Source organism: Antechinus flavipes, chromosome X (assembly GCF_016432865.1).
Source record: "Antechinus flavipes isolate AdamAnt ecotype Samford, QLD, Australia chromosome X, AdamAnt_v2, whole genome shotgun sequence".
Taxonomy (NCBI): domain Eukaryota; kingdom Metazoa; phylum Chordata; class Mammalia; order Dasyuromorphia; family Dasyuridae; genus Antechinus; species Antechinus flavipes.
In genome coordinates, this window is record NC_067404.1 from 47,518,106 (window position 1) to 47,540,555 (window position 22,450).

Sequence of the window (22,450 nt, forward strand, 5' to 3'; positions counted from 1 at the left end):
CCAAAGTCACCCAGGTTAAGTAAGCATCAGAGAGGGGATTTGGAATTGAGTATTAGGACTCTGGAGCACTGGTGTTTTCCTTTTGCCCCAGTGAATCTTTTTGAGCCTAGATCTTATGAGTGTAAATAGAAGCACCTGACTAAGGTAATGCACATAAAATGAAAGAGCCAGCAGCTGCTGGAAGGTGGCTTAAAAATTCTTTCCCCTGAGACATCAAGCTGTTTATATCACCAAACCTCTTTTGTACAATATACCATTTTGATTATCCTTGCCAGAAGACCACAACATTGGGTCAGCCTTTGGGAGTTAGGAGATCCTTTTCACAAAAGATGAAAGTAAGACAAACACAGATTGCTCTACCGTGGCTAAAGATTTGTAAAATTTTAGGATCAGAGAGGGCCTTAAAGGTCATCTAGCATCCTCTTTCCTACAGGATTGATGAGTCCCCTCGATAATTTCCCCAACATGTGGCCTTCTAGCATCTGCTTAAATACCTCCAGTGAGAGGGAAACTCAGCAGGTAGCCTATTAGGGTGGGTTTTTTTGACAGATCCAATTGATAGCAATATTGGTCTAATTTTACAAAACAATATGCCATATTTTCTATACAGTAGACCTAGTTCTATCCACTAGTGCCATAAAGAATAAGTGCTTCCTTTCATGGAACAGCTCTTTGAATAATTGGAAGCAGCTATGATTCCCCGTTCCCCCAGGTCTTGTCTTTTCAAAGGTCAACAAGTCAAGTTTATTTAACTGTTGCTTGAATGCCATGGTTTTGAACCTCTACTTAATCTTAAATTGATTCTCTCTGTCCCTGTCCTCCAAGAAACTTCAGCTTTTCAATATTTCTCTTAAAATGTAGCCCATGTAGCTCAAGGTAACACAGGACTCTCGTCACAATATTCTATTACCGGAGCTTAACAGTGCAATGTTTTTTGGGGGTATAAAATAAATGGCTAATTAAGGGTTCCTTTAAAACATTTCCCCCCATTTTCCATTGGTGACATATCATAATCAAGTTCGTTATGTTCATTAAGATAGCCAGAACTTTTGTTTCACATGTTGAGCCATATTTCTCTAATCCAGAATGGCACCTGTCATATGTGTTATAATGGAGATTACTTTCATGTATGAGTTGGATTAGATGGCCACTGATGCTCTTTCCAACTATCAAATTCCATGATTCTATGATAATCTGTGAACTTGACTTTGTAGACCTAGGTATAAAACACACACACACACACACACACACACACACACACACACACACACACACACACACACACCCTTATTAAGTTTCATCTTATCCAGCTTTGCCCATCATACTATTTTGGTGAGATGCTTTGGGAATCTGTTTTGGGTAGCCAATATATTCGATGTCTCTTCCCAGCTCTGTGTAATTTGAAAATCTGAAAGGCTTGCCAGCTGTGTCCTCATCCAAATCACCGATAGGAACGTTAACCAGAATAGTAGCAGATACAACCTGAGAAGTAAAGGGATTCCCTCCCCCCCCATATCACAAACAAGTTAAATATTTCATACATTGGGGCAGATAAGCAGTACTTGGAAATAAAAGAGATCTTAAAAAACTCTACTTCCATTAGAACAGGAAAGTGAGAAAAGGTAGAACTCTCTGGGAGATATCAATAAAATTACAGTTGAAAGAGATAAGCAGGGTGCTGTGGAACAAATCCATTACTCTAGGGCCAACCGACTTAGGTTAAAATGGGAAAAGAGGTCAAGTGTAGTAAAAGCTGTTGGACCCAGAATTTATGAAAATTGGGGCGAACAGGAGCCACAATTTACCTTTGTTTTTAATCTGTAAACAGATTAGCTGAGTAAGTAAATGATGTCTTTATTATTTTTCCTGGTTTTCAAAAAATATGTAATAAAGCAGTTGAATTATTTGTTTCAGGGGTATTAATGCAAGTGGAGGTTAAGTTGGAAGGTACTCTGAGTAGGAAATTGAAACCAGGTTATTGCTTGGGGCACTTGCTAAAAGCACCAAGATGATGGGCAATTATCATTTCATGTAAAATGAGAGTTGCCAGGAAAAAAAAAAACCAGGCACAATTAACTGTCCATTCAGGTTTGGAATATGGCAATGTCTATATGTTTGTTCTTAGTATTAACTTTCTTTAGTATTAAGAAGTGATTTCTAATAGCCCTTATTAAGGTTTCATTTGTCCCATTTATTCCAGGGACAGATCTTTTCTTTCTCTTTGGTATTACTAGCACTGGAAACAAATATTTATTGAGTACCTACTGATATGCACTACCTTGGGCTAGATAACAAGAATCCAAAGAGGAATGGGCTTCTACCCTCAAGGAGTTTACAATCCAGTCAGAGAGCTAGCATTCAGATTATGCAGGTCCTATTTCTGGCTACAGCATAGACCTGGAAATTTTGGCAATTCAGCTAAACCTAATTCAGCAACATGGATGATGTGCCTACTGTATGAAAGACCCTACTATAAAACAGATCATGTTTTGCCTTGAGAACAAGGTTAGAATTGGAGATCGCCTTCCTGACCTAGAAATTGCCATCAACAAAAGAAAAACTGTGATTAAGAAAACACAATAGAAGCAGTTTGTAGCTCTTAACCTCTATAATCACATAAAATTGTGTTCTAATTTCTAAAGCTATAGAATGGTAGCATTAGGTTGCCACTTAGAGATCATCTAGTCCAACTTTCTCCCCATTTGATAAATGGGAAAACTGAGGGTACAACCCAAATCCAGATGGGAAGCCAGTATGCTGGAGCCAGCTCAAACTGGCTCGCAAGTCAATTGTTAAATTTTCAGAAATTGGCTAATGCTACAAATTAGGTCTTGACCTATTGTTCTGTTGATTGTCTAGGATTTAAATGATGGAGTATATATATAATATGCTATTCTATCAGAATGAAATTCAGATCTCACAATGATCCTGGGCCCATTTTATTATCCCCATTTTACAGATGAGATAATTGGGCTGATTCAGATTCAGTGACTTGCCCAGGGTCATTACATAACTAATTAAGTATGGGAGGCAGGATTGAGTTGGGGTCTTCCTGATTCCAGATCCAGACCCTATTCATTGTGTTATCAAGCAAGCTTATGGACTGCTTCTTGCAGCCAAAACTTAGGAAGTTACTTCCACTCTTTTGTTCCCTGCCATTCAAAGCTCTGAAGCCTACCATCTGCCAAGCCAGAAATTCTCAGGCTTGGGTCAGACATCTGTTAGCTATGCCCCAATGGACAAATCACTCCCCATCCCGGAACCTTGGTTTCTGCTGGTGCTAACTGCCTTACGGGGTTGTCTAAATACTAAAGCACTATAGAAATGGAAATAATTATCCTTATTTCCATAAGTAGAATGATAGAGATATGCTGATCTACTGTAAATCACATTCACTTTAAATGAAATAGAGGAAGCAGGACACAGTGCATAGAGAACTGAGGTTAGAATTAGGAAGATTTGGGTTAAAATCCTTCCTCAGATACCATGTAGGCAAGTCGTAGCCTCAGTTTCCTCATCTGTACTCTTAGGGAGTTGGACTACCTGTCTTGTAAGGCACCTGCCAGTTTTACACCTCGGATTCTATGTTCAATCTTGAAAAATTCCCTTTGTTTCTCTGAACCTCATTTTCCTCCTCTGTAAAACGAGGGATTGGACTAGATAGATGGCCTCTGAGGTTCCTTTTACCTCTAAATCAATGATGCCATGAATTCTTTGAAAAATCATTCAGATTCAGGCATAGTTTGGAGCCAAGATCCTTCATTCTTCCCCCTCATATTCTCATTGACTCATCTTCACCCTGTCGGAAGAAAGACAAAAGTCAGGGTGACCTCTGTTTTTCCTGGGAATGGTTAGAAACGATAAGGTCCATCTGAACCCAGACCAGATAATGGGAGCAAGCTGCTACATAATCCATAGCATTTTTTCCAAGATCTGTTTCTCTCACAGTGGGTATAAAATAAATGGCTAATTAAAGGTTCCTTTAAAAATTGACCAGATGGCTTTTTTGTTGTGGTGGTTGTTTTGTTTTGTTTTCAAACAATATCGTTTTACTTGCATATGCCAATTTACTTTGCCCCAAACTAAAACTGCAAAGATCTATATCTAATAATGGGTACAGACAGTTATTAATGGGAAAAATAAAGGTTCGTCTCTCTCATAAACTGGAGCTCACGTTATTCGTAATTGGGCAACCATAGGCAAACTAGAGTCAAGTTCCTTTATAGAAATCCTTGTCTAGCTTGCCTGTCTTTTGAGAACCAGCCAGCAGATGGCGAACTGGGAAATGAATAAAAGCTCTCTTCTAAATGGTCCCCACCTGTCCACAAGGAAGGAATTTATTCATTTTGAAAAACAAGTGACAAAATTAAACAGACTGGCTACTCCCAACGGCTCTGAATCCTGAAGACAATAAGAACGAGGACAATTATTTCTAAAATGGATATTTTGGTAACAACTAACAGGCCCTTGAGCTTGGCTTTCTGACAGTTCATTTTCTCAGGGAGCAAACCTGGGTGAAAATTAACTATTCCAGAAAGTCATGTTTGTGGTTAGTATTTTAGGGTCCCCTAATAGTTTCCTTGAAGATGCCCTTTTTTAAAGAGCAAGCGTATTAGCCTTTGAATATCACTGAGCACCTCCCATATGCAAATACCTTTCAGAGAAAGAGGTTAGGTAATTAATAACATTAATAATGAAAATAATAGTAACTTCCTTTTATATAGCATTTTACACAGACCACTATCTCCTTTTCCTGGACAAGAAAGGCAGGAATTTAAATGACTGTTGATATCCTCTTCAACTGGAGATCTTTAGGCAAAAAGACAAAAGCTGTCTGGCAACTTGTTGAGTGGATGTTGATGTTTGTTTTTTTGATGGGGTATGGGTGGGGGAGTTCTTATTTGCTGCTTCTGAGGTTCCTTCCAACCTGGAAATGGTATGATTCTAATAAGTTCAGAGAGGAAGCTTAGTCACAGGGTCAGCTTTCTACCAGAGATCCCTTAATATCTCCATTGAATTTCCTTCCCTTTCCCATCTTTCAGATTCCTTGTTGCCCAATTAGAAATATCTCCTTTGCACTCCCATTGGTTGTCATGGAAATTAGCATCCTTTAAGTTGATCCCACTAGGGGATTAACATTTGAAATTAATTGTAGGGGGAGATGAGACTGTAAATGATAGGCCTGGTTTGATTATAAACCATTATCATGAATATTGGGAGTCTGTGCTAGTCAGCTGATCCTACTGAGTGTGTAAGAGGTAGCTTTGATATCAGACCCAGATGCAGGTGGTATTTTTATACCTATTTGAAAATACTCATAATTGACAGAACCAAGGCAGCAAGCTTCTCTCCCTATCATGGGAGCACAAAGTTGTTAATTTTTCCAATTAGCCCATCCAAAAAGATGAAAGGTTTAGGTCTGACTTCAGCTGATTTTGACCCAGTGGATTTGTTGTTTTCCACCATGTTAGTGAGTGTATAGTGGCCAAGTCAAGCTTTCAGTGATCTGACTCTAGACAACTCAGGACTCAAAGGTTCAGCAAGTTCTTTACATCATCTAGCACGTGTTCTTAATTTTCAAATTAAAGGAACTTGCTGCTTGTTTTTCTATGTTATAAAATGAGTTTTTTCCCAAGCTGTCACATGGGGATTGGTTATCCATATGTGCATTGCTCAGAGAACAGAGCAAATAAAATTGGGATATCCCCTGTACTTGGTACTCCTGATAGAGAAGATCTTCACAGGGACAAATGAAAAGACCTGGGTAGTTTTCATCAGAATTCAGATGTCTAAACATGGAAATATTTGAATTCACAAGTTGTTTAAAAATGTGCCGCCATATTTAAGTCATACTTGAGTATTTTAAGTAAAGAGGACAGATAGTGGGGACCTCAAAAGCCACCCTCTGAGACAAGAAATGACTTAACATAGTCTAGAGCCAAGGGTCTTTATTCTTCCCCCTCATAATGTCATTGACTCTTCTAGTTTCTTCACCCTGTTGGAAGAAATACAAAAGTCAGGGTGACTTCTGTTTTTCCTGGGAATGGTTAAAAATGATAAGGTCCATCTGAACCCAGATCAGATAATAAAGAGTAGCATCCCAGAATAGCACACACCAAACTCATCAAGTTACATTGTCCTAGAGTATTCTAATGGAGCATAATGTTTCTGCCCAATAGCAATTAGTCTTCCCTCAGAAATACAATAATGGGCCCACAACAGGTCACCAGCATCCAGGGATGACTGCTGTTGAGTGAGAAAGAGAAACTCAGTACTAATGAAAATTCATTCCCAACGTATTACTACTGCAGTAAACTTTCTCTACCATTAGATCTTCTTCTGTTTTTTCTCTTGTCTTTTCCTTCTTTTTCCTCTCCCCTCCCTTCCTTCTCCCTTTCTTTTCCTCGTTCCTATCCCCTCCTTTCCCTCCTCTCTCCTCGGCCATCCTCCTTGGAGAAATCTCAGTTTTTGCAAACATCCACGTGTTAGTCCCTCATCCTTCTTACGGTATCATGGATCATGTCTTAAGCCCTTGTATTATTCCCATCATCCACCACTTTTGTTCCTATTCATTTCTGCTGATAGAACTGAGAAAAGTTATGAAACTGTGCTGACTATATCCACTACACATTTGTTATATAATTTTAATTGTGCCCACACTGCCAGTGTAGTAGCCTGATATTTTTTGTATCTTCCTAATCGATTCATTATCCTAATCACCATGGTGCCTATTCACAAATTTTTAATCCTTTCTGAAACTTCCCCTTGTACTCTCTCACCTTCCCCTCTCATCAGAGCTTCTTCTTCAATGAAAAAAGGAGGTCATTTGTTAAGAGCTCCATTTTCTCCCCTTTTCCTTATCTCCCCTCACTTTCCTCCATTAATCTCCTTTGCCCCGTCTTACAAGAAGAAGTGGCTCTTCTGCTTGCCAAGCCAACTTTCTTTATGTGCGCCCTTGTTGCATCCTATCTTTTTCAACAAATTGTGCCCTCTTCCATCCTCGCAGTGTCTTCCTCTCTGTTGGCTACTTGTGTCCTACCTACAAAACCACTCATATCTCTCTCATTGTAAAAACAATAATCTGAAACACCCCACTTTATCCCACCATCCCCGCAGCTCTCATTGTGTATCTCTCCTTCCTGTGGCTCATCTCCTTGAGAAAGCTTTCTGTAATTGGTGTTTCCACTTTCTCTTACTCTTTTCTAAATCTTCTGCACTTTAGCTTCTTATTTCACAATTCAACAGAAATTGCCTTACCAGTTACCAGTGTTGTCCTAATTACTCAATCTAATCAATGGTCTTTTCTGGGCCTGAGCTTTCTTGACTTCTCTGTAGCCTTTGGAACTGCTGAGGATCCTTTTCTGGATACTGTCTCCTCAAGTTTTCATGACACTCTTCTCTCCTGGTTCTCCTTTTACCAATATTTTTGTTTCTTCTCCAATTTATTAGAGAAGGAATCAAGACCATTGGAGTGTCAAGAAGGATAGAAGTTATACAGCCAGAGAGGGCTGATGCTTAATAACTAGGAGGCTGAAGAAGAGAAGGATGGAGGAAGACAGCAAAGATGCCTGAAGCTGGGCAGGATAATCACCCCCCACAGGACCAACTGTGGAGAGGGGCCAGCGGGCTGATTCTGACTCCTCTTTATCCTACTGACTTAATAGGAAGCAGAGGAGGCAGTGGCAGCTAGCTCTGGCATGATCTGTAAAATGTAGGTTCCAGGTTCTAGCTGCAGAATTGGAGGGAGACTGAGGGAAAAGTTACTGGGCTAAGAGGTCAAGGAAAGAATGGGAATGGATAGAGTTAGAGGAGATTATTTGGGTATGGGTTATTTCTGGGGCAGGGAGAGATGCTCTTGAAGGGAATTCTGTTTGGGGGAAGGCTGTTTGGGAGGAAATGGAGAACAGACCCAGCAGCCACAAATGCAGCAGCCCAATGGAAAGAGATTTGAGATATAGGACAGCAGAACAGGTCTGGTCCTGTTTGGGAGAAGCTTGAACAAGCCTCTTCCCCTTCCTCTGCTCCCATGGTGGGCAGACTGTTCCCTGATCCAGCCCCAATGGGATGATATATTTACCATGACCTCTTCACAATACTGCCAGCTTACAACTGCCCAGAAACCCATCCATGCCCACATTTTATTCCTCCCACTCAGAAAGCTGGGCATGAGTTTCCATTAGCCCTGTCTTTCCTATGACCTAAAGCAAAAATCCCCCCTTCCAACTACTTCCCCCTTTCCTTCCTACTCCTTTCCTTTATTTTTTATTATGGTCATGCCCACTGTGGATGTTTCTCAAGAGTGTGTCCTAGTCCCCTCTTCCTTTCTCCCTCCATAATATCTTGCTTGCTTAGCTCATTGGATCCCATTGGTTCCATTATAATCTCTATGTAAATGATACTTAGATCTATTTACCAAGCCCCTATATCTCCTCTGACCTCCACTTTCACATAACCAAATATGATATCTGTTGGAATCCTTACTAACTGCTAACTAATTGGAGTTGATCTAATCTTACAAGAAGATTTTGGCCAGAACCTGAAACAAGGTACTAAGTAGAACTAATTAAGACAAGGCTTGTGTTCACACCTTTACTCATTGGAGTCCACAAGTATGCCAGCTTCACAAAGTACACTTTCTAACTTCAAGGGAGTCCACACCTCCCTTAAAGCTCGTTGGGCCAGAGAGCACTATGGGAGAAAACCCATAATCCCATTCTCTCAGAAGAGTCAGATAAAAGGCCAGCGATGAGGGCTCTATGTCAGAATATATTATTTCCTCTTGGCTGGCTGGTCACAGAAGAAAGTTCAGCTGGACTCGAGAGGAGCGACTCTGGTGGCAGATGAAGGGTTTTCAGAGGATAAAGCTACGAGTGGAGAGTTCAGTGGACAACCAGATTCATCTTCATCTCACACCACTGTAGTTGGTGGCTGGGCTCCCCAGAAGGAGTCAAGAGAGACCTTCTATCTCTGTGTTGGTTGGAGGCAGAAGAAAGCAGAGGCAGAGGCTGAAGGACAGAACCTTTGGATTTGGAGACATCCGAAGGGTTCTAAGCCTCTAAATCGGCTGTGCTTTGAGAAGAACAAGAACTCCAATATTTGAACTCTAACAGATATCCAAGTAAAGTCCTGTTATTTCTAGCTTTGTAGCATCTCTTGTATACATCCCCCTCTTTTCTGAAACTGCTACATCCCTGGTATCGGCCATCATCATTTTATTTCTGGACTATTGCAATATTCTGGTAGTCGATCAGCTTCCTTTCAAGTTTCTTTCTACTCTAGTTCATCCTCTATTCAGCTGTTAAGGAGAATTTTCTCAAGCATAGGAACCTAACCATGTCACCTCTCTCCAATCTATAAATTCCAGTGGGTTCCTATCACTCTCAGAATCAAATATAAAACCCTCTGACTTTTAAAATCTTTTATAACCTGGTGCCTTCCTCCATGTCCATTCTTACAACCTCCCTTGAGCCCTCCAATCCAGCTACACCAGCCTTCTTCTTTCTCCTACATGAAGCTCCATCTCCTAACTCAGCAACTTTCCACTGCCCATTTCTCATGTTTGGAATGCTTTCCTTCTTATTCTTCACCTTTGTGACTTCTCTTCCTTCCTTCAAAACTCAACTCGGCAGTCTGATTTCAGAAAATCCTGGAAAGATTTACATGAACTAATGCTGAGTGAAGCAAGCAGAAGCAGAAGAATGTTGTACACTGTATTAACAAGATTTTGTGAGAATCCACTGTGATGGACTTGGCTCTTCTCATTAATGTGATGATTTAAGACAATTCCAACAGAATTAGGATGAAAAATGGCATCCATATCCAGAGAGAGAACTATGGAGACTGAATGTGGATCAATACATAGTATTCTCACCTTTTTGTTTGTTTGCTCTTTCTCTTTCATGTTTTTTTTTTCACTTCTGGTCTGATTTTTCTTGGACAAATATGGAAATATGCTTAAAAGGTTTACACATATTTAACTTATATCAGATTGTTTGCTGTCTTAGGGAGGGGAAAGGTAAGAGAAAGAGGGAGAAAATGTGGAAATGCAAAGTCTTTTTTTAATTGTTTTCTTCTCAGACTTTATATTCTTTTTTAATAAAGCTTTTTATTTTCAAAACATATGCACAGATAATTTGATAACATTGACCCTTGCATAGCCTGTGTTTCAGATTTTCCCCTCCTTCCCCCCACCTTCTCCCCTAGATGGCAGGCAATCCCCAGTATATGTTAAACACATGTTAAAATGTGTGTTAAATTCAATATGTATAAACATATTTATACAATTCTCTTGGTGCACAAGAAAAATCAGATAAAAAAGTAAATGAGTAAGAAAACAAAGTGCAAGCAAACAACAACCAAAAGAGTAATAATGCTCCATTGTGATCCACATTCAGATCCCCTAGTCCTCTCTCTAGGTGTAGATGGTTCTCTTCATCACAAGATCATTGGAACTGGTCTCAATCATCTCATTGTTGGAAAGAGCCATGTCCATCAGAATTGATAGTTGTATAATATTGATGTTGCCATATCCAATCTGATTCTGCTTATTTCACTCAGCATCAGTTCATATAAGTCTCTCCAAGCCTCTTTGAAATCATCCTACTGATTTTTTCTTACAGAACAATAATATTCCATAACATTCATATACCATAACTTATTCAGCCATTCTCTAACTGATGGGCATCCACTCAGTTTCCAGTTTCTTGCCACTATAAAAAGAACTGCCACAAATATGTTTGCACACGTGCGTCCCTTTCCCTCCTTTAAGATCTCTTTGGGGTATAAGCCCAGTAGAAATACTGCTGAATCAAAAGGTATGCACAGTTTGATAACTTTTTGAACATAGTTCTAATTGCTTTCCAGAATGGCTGGATCTGTGGAATACAAAATATTACAAAAATTAATGTCGAAAACTATCTTTACATGTACTTGGAAAAATAAAATACTATTAAGAAAAAAGAACTCAACTCAAAACTCATCTTCTATGAGAAATCATTCTCAATTCCTTTTCTTATCTGCCCCTGTTAGTGCCATATATACACACATGTACACACATACATATACATATATATGTATATATAATTTGGTTGTCGTGTACCCCCATTCAACTGTAAGCTACTTAAGAGCAGGGGCTATGTTTTGCCTTTGCAACCCAATTATTTAGCACAGTCTCTGGCACAGGATAAAAATGCATTTTGATTATTTTCTATATTGTTTCTCATACAAGCACTTATATGAAATTATTATTAGTTGACATTGAGCTTTCAACAGTGAGATACGTTCTCTTTTGCATCTGTAGTTATACCTTGACCTTGCTAGCTTAAGGGCACAGGTCACACTTGCACTGAGAAAACCTTACCAGTACATATGATGATGGATCAACTGAATAATCAACAAACATTGATTAAGCAGCCACTATGTGCTGGGTATTATCCTCGGTGCTGGGGATACAAATTGAACAAAATAAAAATCTCTACCATTCTTTTCGGCAAACGACATACACATATAAAGATATATAATACATAAACCAACTAAAGGTAATTTGAGAGGAGTTATAAAGGGAGACATCAGGAAAATCCTCATGTAGGAGGTAGAATCTGGGTTGAGCTTTGAAGGAAACTAAGGATTTTAGGAAGTAGATTGAGAAAAGATTGCATTCTGAGCAAGGAGAACAACCTATATAAAGGCACAGAGATGGGAGATGGAATTACATGTAAAAGTAACTATGAGAATTCTCTTTTGGCTTGACCATAAAGTGTGCATAGGAGAGGAAAATATAGTAAGATTGGAAAGGATCAGATTGTGAAGGGTTTAAAATGCTAAACAGAGGTTTATCCCACAGGTAATATGGAGCCACAAGAGTTCTTCTTGGGAATGAGAGAAAGGAAGTTGACATAGATAGATCTGGGCTTTAAGAAAATCACTTTGGCAGCTATGTGAAGGGTAGCTTGAATCTGGGAGAGACCAAATGCAAGGGAAAACAATTAAGTGCCTGTTATCATAGTCAGGGCAAGAGATAATTTGCATCTGACCTAGGCTGGTGATGTGTGTGAGTGGAGAGACCAGGAGGGATGGAAGATGGGAATAGAGATGTCTTTTGGGATGAGTGTGGAGATATTCCTGAGGCAATTACACTGGAAAATAAACAAAATAAAATTATATAATTTTTGCAACTTGTGCGAGGCTCCTTAATAGCTACTCACTTCTAATTATTCTCAAATAATAAATGAATAAAATTATAAATGTTGTTAGACTAATTCACTGTTCATCACGAATGAGAAGTGAATAGAATAATTTACCATTCACATGTTTCTATTTAAGATCAAATGAGAACATCTAAGACCATGCTCACTAGGCAGAAGGGAGAGAAAGGAAGGGGAGGAAACGTGGAACTTTGTTGGTGACATTGTTTTAAATGATAGTCTTCTCTGGTACAAAGACCTCTAGCCTTTTCAAGGTAAAATGACTGACTGTAGAACCAATCTCTTACCTTTCTGTCTAGATTTTGACCTACAAAGAAGTGCTGAAATGCAGGATAAATGTCAAGTGTTGTTGGGCAGGCTGCATAAAATAAAGGCTTGGCTTTTTGCATGCTGTTGTAAATTTCATTTTGACCAAAAAAAGAGTAATGACCATTTTAAAGTATATTAAAAACAAAACCAAGAAACTAAACTTTGAAAATTGCTTGTTATACATCTAAAACATCATCTACATCTACAGAAATTGAAGAATGAACTTTGACCCCCACCGTACTCTAGTTCATGTGTTTCCATACTATGGCTCATCCATTTTCTCTGCCATCTCTAGACCCAACATTTATCTTTTATTTCTCTGACTCGATGAAGTTCCATAACATGCTACCATTTGTGATGACAGATTCATTAGCCACAACGTGTCTTTGTCTACATAGGTTTTTTAGTAGAAGCTGAAATATAAGGAGCTCAGAATCGAAAGCATTAAATTTTCCATTCTTTCTCCAAATATAGAATTCCAGGGCAGTAGAGCAAAGAGCTCACATTGAGAGTGAGGTCAACATGAAATGTATGTTTTGGTCTTGAAATTGTAATTCCACTTTTCCTACCACCTTTTCAAATTCTTTGCCAGGGGAACACGCAAAATTGAGGATAATTCTCGGTTTGTCTTTGTTTATTGGGGCACCATGGCCAATGAATCCCACAGTTAGTAGCCAGTGTCCTATTGATTAATTTCTTTATCATTAGCTAGTCATTAGACAACAGAAACACACAGCATGCCCCTGAGATAAGACCTGAAGCTTTTTCCAGCTTGATAAACCCTGCCAAAGTTCAGATTACACTGGCATAGCCTTTGAGAACCAAAGGTAAGAACCCAATCTACATCTCACTGGTTTCAATCTGTGAGATACACTTGCCATTCTATGATCACAAAAAGACACTCGCAGACAAGATGTTCCTTGTGGTCTGTGGATGCTCTAATTATATTCTTCATGAATCAAAAAAAGGTTAGAGCATTTATTTTAGTTCCAAATTTATATTTCCTAGCAATATTGATATCCTCTGTGTAAGTGGAACGGTCCTGATGCTTCATTTCCTCAAATGCCTCTTTGGACAATCTGGTTTTGCCAGTAAGAGACAAACATCCACATATGAAGAAATTAATGTGCTCCTCTTTATAGTGACTGTAGGCTTTGAATTTATGTGAGCATGCTATTTAAAAGGAAGCATGGTAATTTAGCTATGGCCTGAAAAAAGAAATGAAAATTATCATTCCATAAAAGGTATACCATCTTCCTAAAGAAGTATTTTAGTGAGCATGTTTATTTCATGGCCATTGATTTACATTAGTTAAATTTCCCTAGGTCTGTCAACCTCTGTTCCTTTATCCATCTTCTATTTTTCAGCATCAATAACTAGTTTAAATAGGTCAAGATGGGGAGTTGTTTTAATTGCATGGCATATCCTCTCATTTTTATTTTTCTGATTTGATATTGATTTTGATCTTTGTTCTAAGAAGTCAACTATACACTGACAGTTGATTAGGAAATGACTTACATGGATATCTGTTCATTTCCTGCCCATTAAAATATAATCAATTTCATTTCTATGATGTTATTCAATACTTATCATGTCCAATACTTCTTGACTCTCTTCTTTGAGAAAGTGGTTGTCATATATAATTGTGGATCTCATGCACAGTCTAGAAGCTTTCTCTCATCTCTTACACACGAACCATAGTATCCAATATTTTTGCTATTGTTCCCTGTGACTTTTGTTTTTTCACTCTCTGTAACTCCATTTGGCATTTTTTTTGGCAATGATACTGAAGCGGTTTGCCATTTCCTTCTCTGGTTCATTTTACAGATGAGGAAACTGTGGCAAACAGTAAATGACTTCCTTGGGGATCACATAGATAGTAAGTGTTTAAGGCCAGATTTGAACTCGGGTCTTTCTGACTCCAGGTGCTCTATCCATTATACCACCTAGCTGTTCCTCCCTGTGTCAACCTCTGTATTGATGTTATTCTATTTTTGATTTATTGATTTAATTAGAGGCATCTTAACAAATACCTCATAAAATTACCTACTTCTTTATTCCCTCCAACATATTGGCAATAATCTGCAAATATTTTCACAGTGGTCTTTTAGCTAATGTATACAATAAACTGACCCAGTGATCTATGAAATTTTTCTTGCTGCATTTGGATGCATAATAAAAGCAACTCTCCCAATTCTTTTATTTGCCTCTCCAATAAAAAATCTGAGTCTTCCTTCCCTTTGTGATAGTATCAGTATCTCCCTTTTCATTTCATTTTTAATGAGAATATCAAGATTGCTATAACTCAGTTCTTCTAAAAGTATATTTGTTCGTCACTGGACAAGTAACTAAAGTTGAAATAGTTTTTTATTTGAAGATGATCTAAATAAAACAAAGCCTCTTTGTTCTTAGAAGAACCATTAATGAATGAATTAAAGGAGCTCTATTTATGTTTCCTTGTTTAATGGGTTGCCACAATCAAAGAAATCTACCATTTGGTGGGCAACCTATGAGACTGGTCATTACAAAATATAGATGGTGTACTTTAGGTCAGGTTCTCCCTGACAAGTTGCATTCTCCTGATATAGCCTTCTAGAACCTGATGTCATTTTCATGCCATGATGAATTATCAGAGTGGGATTTTGTGATTTAAAAAGAGCTTAGAAACTACTTTTATCAGCAAGTTCTGCTTCCTTTTGGCAAATGGGGAGATGTGGAAGCCAAGGTCAATACTACTTTAAAATATAAATTTGTAAAATCTTAGAGATGAAGAAGGGATTTTATTTTAAAATATTTTGATTTATTTTGGTATTTCCCAATTATGTGTAAATTTTTTTTGACATTCATTGTTCAAATTTTTGAGTTTCAATTTTTTTCCTTCTATCCTCTACCTTTCCCACCCCCCAAGAAGGCAAACAATACAATATTGAGTACACATGTGAAATCGTGCAAAATATATTTCCATATTAGCCATGTTACAAAGCAAAACACACATATAAGCAAAGAGAAATAAGATCTAAAAAAGTATGCCTCATTCTGTACTTGGTTAATCACTTTTCTGTCCAAAGGTGTTTAGCATTTTTCATCTTGGATCCTTTAGAATTGTCTTAGATTATTGCAATGATCAAAATAGCTGAATTTTTCACAATTGATCATCTTACAATGTGGCTATTATTGTGTACAATGTTCTCCTAGTTTTGCTCATTTCACTTTGCATCAGTTCATTGTTTTCCCTGATTTTTCTGAAACCATTTTGTTATTTTATAGCGCAATAATATTCTGTCACAATCCTGTACCTCGGTTTGTTCAGCCATTCCCCAATTGATGGGTATCCCTAAGTTTCCAATTCTTTGCTACACAAAAAAGAGCTGCTATAATATAGGTCCTTTCCCTGTTCTTTGATGCTTTGGGGATAGAAATCTAGCAGTAACAGTGACAGATCGAGGGATATTTGCAATTTTATAGCCCTTTAGACATGGTTCTAAATTGTTCTCTAAAAGATTGGTCTAGTTTGCAGCTCCACCAACAACACATTAGTGTTCCGATTTGTTCAAAAGCCTGGAGGATTTATTTTCCTTTTTTTGTCATGTTGGCCAATCTGATAGGTTTGATGTGGTATCTCAGAGTTGTTTTAATTTGCACTTTCCTAATCAATAGTGATATAGAGCATTTTTCTGTGACTCTAGCTTTGATTTCTGAAGGAATTAGTTTATGTCCAATATTGACCTATAAAATAGTGAGGTGCAGTGAAGTGAACAAGTTGACAGAAAGTTTGAGGGGAGACGCTACTAAATCAGAGCATCTGGGGGCATTTAAGGATGAGATTGATGATGAATATCTTAAAAATACTTAAAGTTTGAGAGATGATTTCTGGAAGTCCCCATTATTTAGATATTTAGGTTTGAGATATTTGTTATTGAGAGAAGATTGCATTTGGAAGTCATGCCCTTTAGGAACTGAATAATTTTCCTTTGTAACTGTGCCTACAATTACAGTAAAGGCCAGTAGGTGCTGAAGTACTCAACCTGGGAAATAGCAGCTTTCTGGCCTCAGTAATAACTGAGAAACCCACAACCCCTATACTATACTCTTGACAGTTATATTTATTTCTTTGATCAAAAATAGACTCTTGATTAAAACACCAATATAAATTAGAGAGCTGTCTCTACAAGAATGACACCCAACTGTAATGTTATTTAAAGAATTTTAAAAAGTGGAACTACCTAGCCATGGATAGGTACCCTGCTGGCTTGCTTAAATTAATTACTGACTAAAATTGTTTAAGCTCGGAGTTTTTTTATAGCCTGATTAGAAGTCACCTGGAAGATCCCAGTGTTGAAAAAAAGAAAGCCCCAGCTCTTGAAGCCTGTGCAAAATCGAATGCCCCATCTTACCTTTGGTTCTGAAGCTATGGGTATAAGTGAATATCATATTATTTGCTAACTCAAAATGCACTTATTTGAGGACTTTCATTATTCCCATTTCCTGAGCCACGTGTACCATGGATGCTAGCTCCCTTCACTGTCAGAAACTCAGCACATTTCATGTGGCTTAGAACCAACAGCAAAAACAAACAAACAAACAAAAAAAAACATTCTGACCAGCAGAGCTGTGACTAGGACAGGGTGATCAGAGCTTTGCCTCAGTGTACTGAGATCGAGTTGATACTGATACTATTTGGATATCTGCTGTGTTAACATGCCAAATTTAGCACCAAGTCAGCAGGAATAATTAGCTAAAAATAGGAAAGTACCAGATGGCATGTGCTTCCTCACCTGGCACACAGCGGGTGGGCCACATACCAGGTGAGCTACACAGCAGGTGGGCCACAAAGCAGGTGAGCCACACGCCAGGTGAGCCACACACCAGTGAGCCACACGCCAGGTGAGCTCCTCCTTGGCCTGCCTCTCCCTGCTTGTTATGTTCTGAGTTATCTATACATCCTTTCCACCTTCCCCCATCCATGCCACTTCCAAATGAATTCCCTCTGGGTCAGAATTGCTAGCTATGGTTTAACAGTTTATTTGATTATGATTCTCTTTAGAAGATCAAAGGATCCTAAATCTGGAACTACAAGGAAATCCAGAGGCCATCTAGTCTAATCACCTCATTCCACAGATGGTGAAACTAAGGCCTCCTTAGGTCACATATAGGCTCATAGATATTTAGAGTTGGAAAGGACCTTAGAGACCACTGAGTCCAACTATCTCATTTTTATAGAGAGGAAACTGAGGTCTAAGGAGAATAAATGATTTTCTCAGTTATATAGATTGTAAGCATCCATTGTTCCCCACGACAGTATTTCCCCATCAGGTCTCTTATAGCATCATTTAGCTTTTACCTGAAAAGAATGGAAGAGATGTTATAGATTTTTTTCCTTAAGCTCTTCTCATAAGAAAAAAATGCCCTTGGGGCTCTAACTTCTATGGACAGATGCCTCAGTTCTTCTCACCACTTTGTGGGAATAAACGGAGACTTGGTGAAGGGACCTCAGCTCAATCAATGCAGTTTGTCCTGGTTTATGTTCTTGCATTAAACAATGGTTGCCAGGGAAGCACCAGCTAGAGCCTGGCACTCACCTGTCTGCTTTAGAAACAAAGAAGGCAGGGCCAGAAACTGCACAAATACAATTGGAAGACAAACTCCAAGGATGGATTTGAAGCTGCTGTTCTGTTCTCTGTGGGCCCCAGTCAATAATAAGCATCTCTGGGCTGCCCATTTCATACAGAATTATCTGGAACAGTCGGTGTTGGCTGAAGCCTCTGTCAGATCCATTTCTTGAAAAATAAATAAGCCCCAAACCCACAGTGGCAAACAGTGTGGGATAGATTAACAAAATGAATCCCCAAATAAAGGCTATTGTCCTGTACTGGGGTTGGGGGGTGGAGGGAGCCCACTGGGCCTTCTGTGCCTTGCTGAGAGCATATTCAACCACAATATCAGAAGGCCCTAAGGCGGCCCACTGTTCCAGATTAGCATTGTGGTCTTGGGCTCCGCAAGCTGCCAAGCTTCCACGGAGCCACTGTTGAGTAACCTTTCTGAGAGCTAACCTTTTCATTATCACAGAGGTTTCTTTTTTTTTTTATTTTCTTGTTGGTGACTCATAATGTCATGTTTATTTCTGATGGTGTCTGCATTTTCCACATAGTCTGCACAAAGGCGGGAGATAGAAATTAGACCCCATCTTTTTTAATATCTCCTCTTCACATACAAAACATCTCAATTTTTCCCCCAGGGGAGCATAGTATCTCTTCATATAGCTAAATGGCTGTAAAAGCCACTGACACAAGGCAGATTGGAAAGCCTCATGTTGCTAAATGGTATTCAAGCATCTATAGCTAATCATTCTGTTCCATTCTAAGAGAGGAGACAATAATCAAGCCCTTCAGCAATCGAGTCCACCGGGAATCCCGAGTTTCTTCAGGGTTGACCACCTTGTATGATGACCGTGGACGTTTTCTTTTATAACACATGGCAGTGTTACATATCCTGATCTAAGAAGCACACGAGTTAGAGTTTCAGAATTAAAAAATAAGGATTTGGCTAGTAGGGAGTTATGTCTTCTTTCTTCTTTCCTTCTCTCTTCTTTTATTTTTTGTTCTTCAGCCAGGAGAATACACGGTCTGTAAAATTGTTAGTTTTCTGTCTTCGACTCCATTGCCTGCCCCCTGGTGTTTCAAAAGTGTCACCCTAATGAATAATTCGTGAGAGTTTTTTAAGGAGTTTTCTACCATCTTAAGCTTCTAATCAGATGGCCCTTGCTCTCACTAGTCAATTTGGACTCATGATTGATTAGATGTGATACAGTTCACACACGGTCTATAACATGGAGCAGAAGATGTTGAGAATCATAAGACAATAGATTAACATTTCAAAGGGACCTGAAAAGTCATTTAATCCAAACCCCTTCATTTTACAAATGAGGAAACTGAGAGCCAGGGAGATAAAGTGAAATGTCCAAAATCATACATAATTCATACAATCGTAGCTGGAAGAAGCCTCAGAGACCATGTAATCTGACCACTGGATTTTATATACTCTGGAAATTGACTTTGTGAGAATGATTTGTAAGGTGATTTGTCAAATGTTACCCAAGTAGGCAGTTATAGAAGTAGTTTTGAAACCCAGGTCCTCTTGGCTCCAAACTGAGCTCTCTTTCCATTGTCCCACCTGACCTAGTGGAGTTGAGTGCTAGATTTTCTAGTAGCCTTAGGTTTAGAACTTACTAAACCATCTGCTATTATTTTCTCTCCGGGATACACTGGAATATTCATCATTAAGTGACATTTCAGCACAAATGGTACCATTCTTTCTACTAATTCCGTTTTGGTTTTGTTGTTTTTGTTATTCCCTTGGGGAACAGCTGGGATCGTACTGTCTTGGGGCAGCATGATTTGTTGGAAACTTCCTGATTTACTCATTGGTGAGACTTAAACAGGAGGGAGAACAGAGCCCTCTCTGAGAAATGAAATTACTAAATAACAAGCTGATTTCTTACCCACTATCCAACTAGCCTGCCAGAAACCTCAGAAGAATCAAAATACTTTAAGCAAATATCACTATTTCCTATCCTTATGAGACCATGTGCTTCCTCACAAATGGAACTAAATAGTCACATCTCCATCTCTCTGGTCCTTCTTATGTCTATACGTTGCTCTGTCCGCTTTACATACTAACAGAAATTTGTCTTTAAAAAATGTCTCATTATTGAGTCTGAAAGACACCAGAACTCTGATCAACATGATTAAGAACACCAAAGGACTCGTGACAAAGCGTGCTGGTGGACTCGGAGTGCAGATCAAAGCTGCTATTTTCTTCCTTTTTTTCCTTTCTTTTTGGAAATGGATAATGTAGGGATTTGTTTTGAATGATTATATGTATCTGTAATGGGCTTTATTTGTCTTACCTTCTTATTGAGAAGAGGAGGGGAAAGGATAGAATTTGGAACTAAAAGTAAAAGAGAAAAAAAAAGCTACATATGAAAGTATTACAAAACAAGACAATAGGAGAAAATATCACATTGTGTGGAAGCAGAGGGCTCTACTGGCATTTGGGAGGGGTCACTTTTTAAATGGGATCATTTTCTTTATATAATTTAGTGACTCTACCTAAATATCCCTATATTCCCTTAATTACTTATGTGAGTTTAATTAACTCTTCATGAGCATATGCTTGCAGATTATGGAAAATGAGGAATATTTGTTTTTAATTTACTTCAGCGAGTACTTGGTAGGTACTTGGTGCTATACAAGGTGCTAGAGATTCAGTGCTGGCTGTCCTTATGGTCTGCAATGTTTTCCTTCCTCATCTCTGCCTCTTAGAAGTGAGGATGCTAAGTGGTGCAGTAGAGAAAGTGCTGGGGCTGGAGTTAGGAAAACTTGGGTTCAAATTTGGCCTCAGACACATTCCTGTTGGGTGACCCTGGGCAAGTCACTTAATCTGTTGACCTCAGTTTGCTCATTTATAAAATGGAAATAATAATAATAACACCTATCTTCCAAGGCTGTTGTGAGGATCTAATGAGATCATATAAAATGAACTTAGCACAGTGCCCAGCATATAGTAGGCATTATAAAATGTTTATTTCCTTCCCTTTCCTTTCCCCCTTAAAATCCCAGATTTCCTCAATTCAGTTACCACCTTCTGCATACGATACTTCCCAGCTGCTAGTGCCCCTTTCTCTAAGATGTATATTTTATATACCGATTTATGTACATATGGCCATTAGAATTTAAGGTAGTAATGGACAAGGACTGTTTTATTTTATCTTTGTTTCCCCAGTGCTTAGCACAGTGTTTGGCATATTATAAGGGTTTAATAAATGCTGTTTGATTGAGTCCTATAAAAACAAAACATAGTCCTTGTTCTTGAACTTACATTTAACTAGATTTAATAAAATTGGATTATTGTTTAAAATATTTTAAAAGATTTATGATGGATAGATACCATGTTTGATTATCTCGACATAAAAAAACTGATCTGTATTCCATCTCTTGCCATCCTCCCTGACTGGTCTCTTTCTGCTTGCATAGGACCCTTCCTAAATCCAAAAGACAGAAAGAAAGACAATCCCATTCACTCCCCTGACTAATCTCCTCTCCTGAGCTAGCTCTTAACATCCAAAGATAACTCTACCCCTATTAAGAAGTCATTTTAGTTATATGTGAACTCACTCAACACTGATTAACAAACTCCCATATGTCCATACCCTCTCATTCCCAATGATTCTGTATCCTCAGTTGTCATTATATAAACCATTCTCTGCTCTCTTATTCTCATCCCCAACAGTGTCCCACTATAAAACTACCAATCCTTTCTACTATGTGCTCTCTGGAAGGCCTGCTCCATGGATAACAAACTAGATTTCGTCTTAAACCTTTCCTTTTCCCATTCTTTCTCTATTCTGCATTCCTCTTGATCATGGCCTCCCTCAGCACTCTTCTCCATATTGGTTGCATTTTCACTCATTCCACCGTCACTCACTGGTTGACAGTAGAGGAATTATAATATTCCTTGCTGTCCATTGGTACTTTCAAATTCTATCACAATCACCTCTCTTCCTTTGAAGTTCACTCAATTCATATCTGTCACCTAATCTAAATAATGCTGACTTGTCTACTGACCTGCACAATGCTCCTCTTCTTTCCTCAATGACTTTAGCACCTGACTCACAGTCTTTGTCTGGTCTCTAATTCCTTATGCCATATTTGGAGACTTCCATATACATATTGCTATTTCCTCAAGCCTCCTAATCTCCTCCTTACTCAAACTCCTTATTTCCTATGACCTACTTTTCTACCTCACCTCAGTTCTATATAGAGATGTCATAACCTTTCATATTACTATGACCCATAAATGTAACATTTCCATATTTGTTAACTCTGGGATGACCTTACCTTATTACAGTCTGTTGTCGTTTCATATCTCCCTTGTCTTAC

The 22,450-nt window shown here is 38.6% G+C and overlaps 1 pseudogene; it reads right to left on the reverse strand.

The window, feature by feature from the left end:
• Positions 1-7,657: 7,657 nt before the first annotated feature.
• Positions 7,658-8,173, reverse strand: LOC127543141 (speedy protein C-like; annotated as a pseudogene).
• Between the last annotated feature and the right edge of the window lie 14,277 nt (positions 8,174-22,450).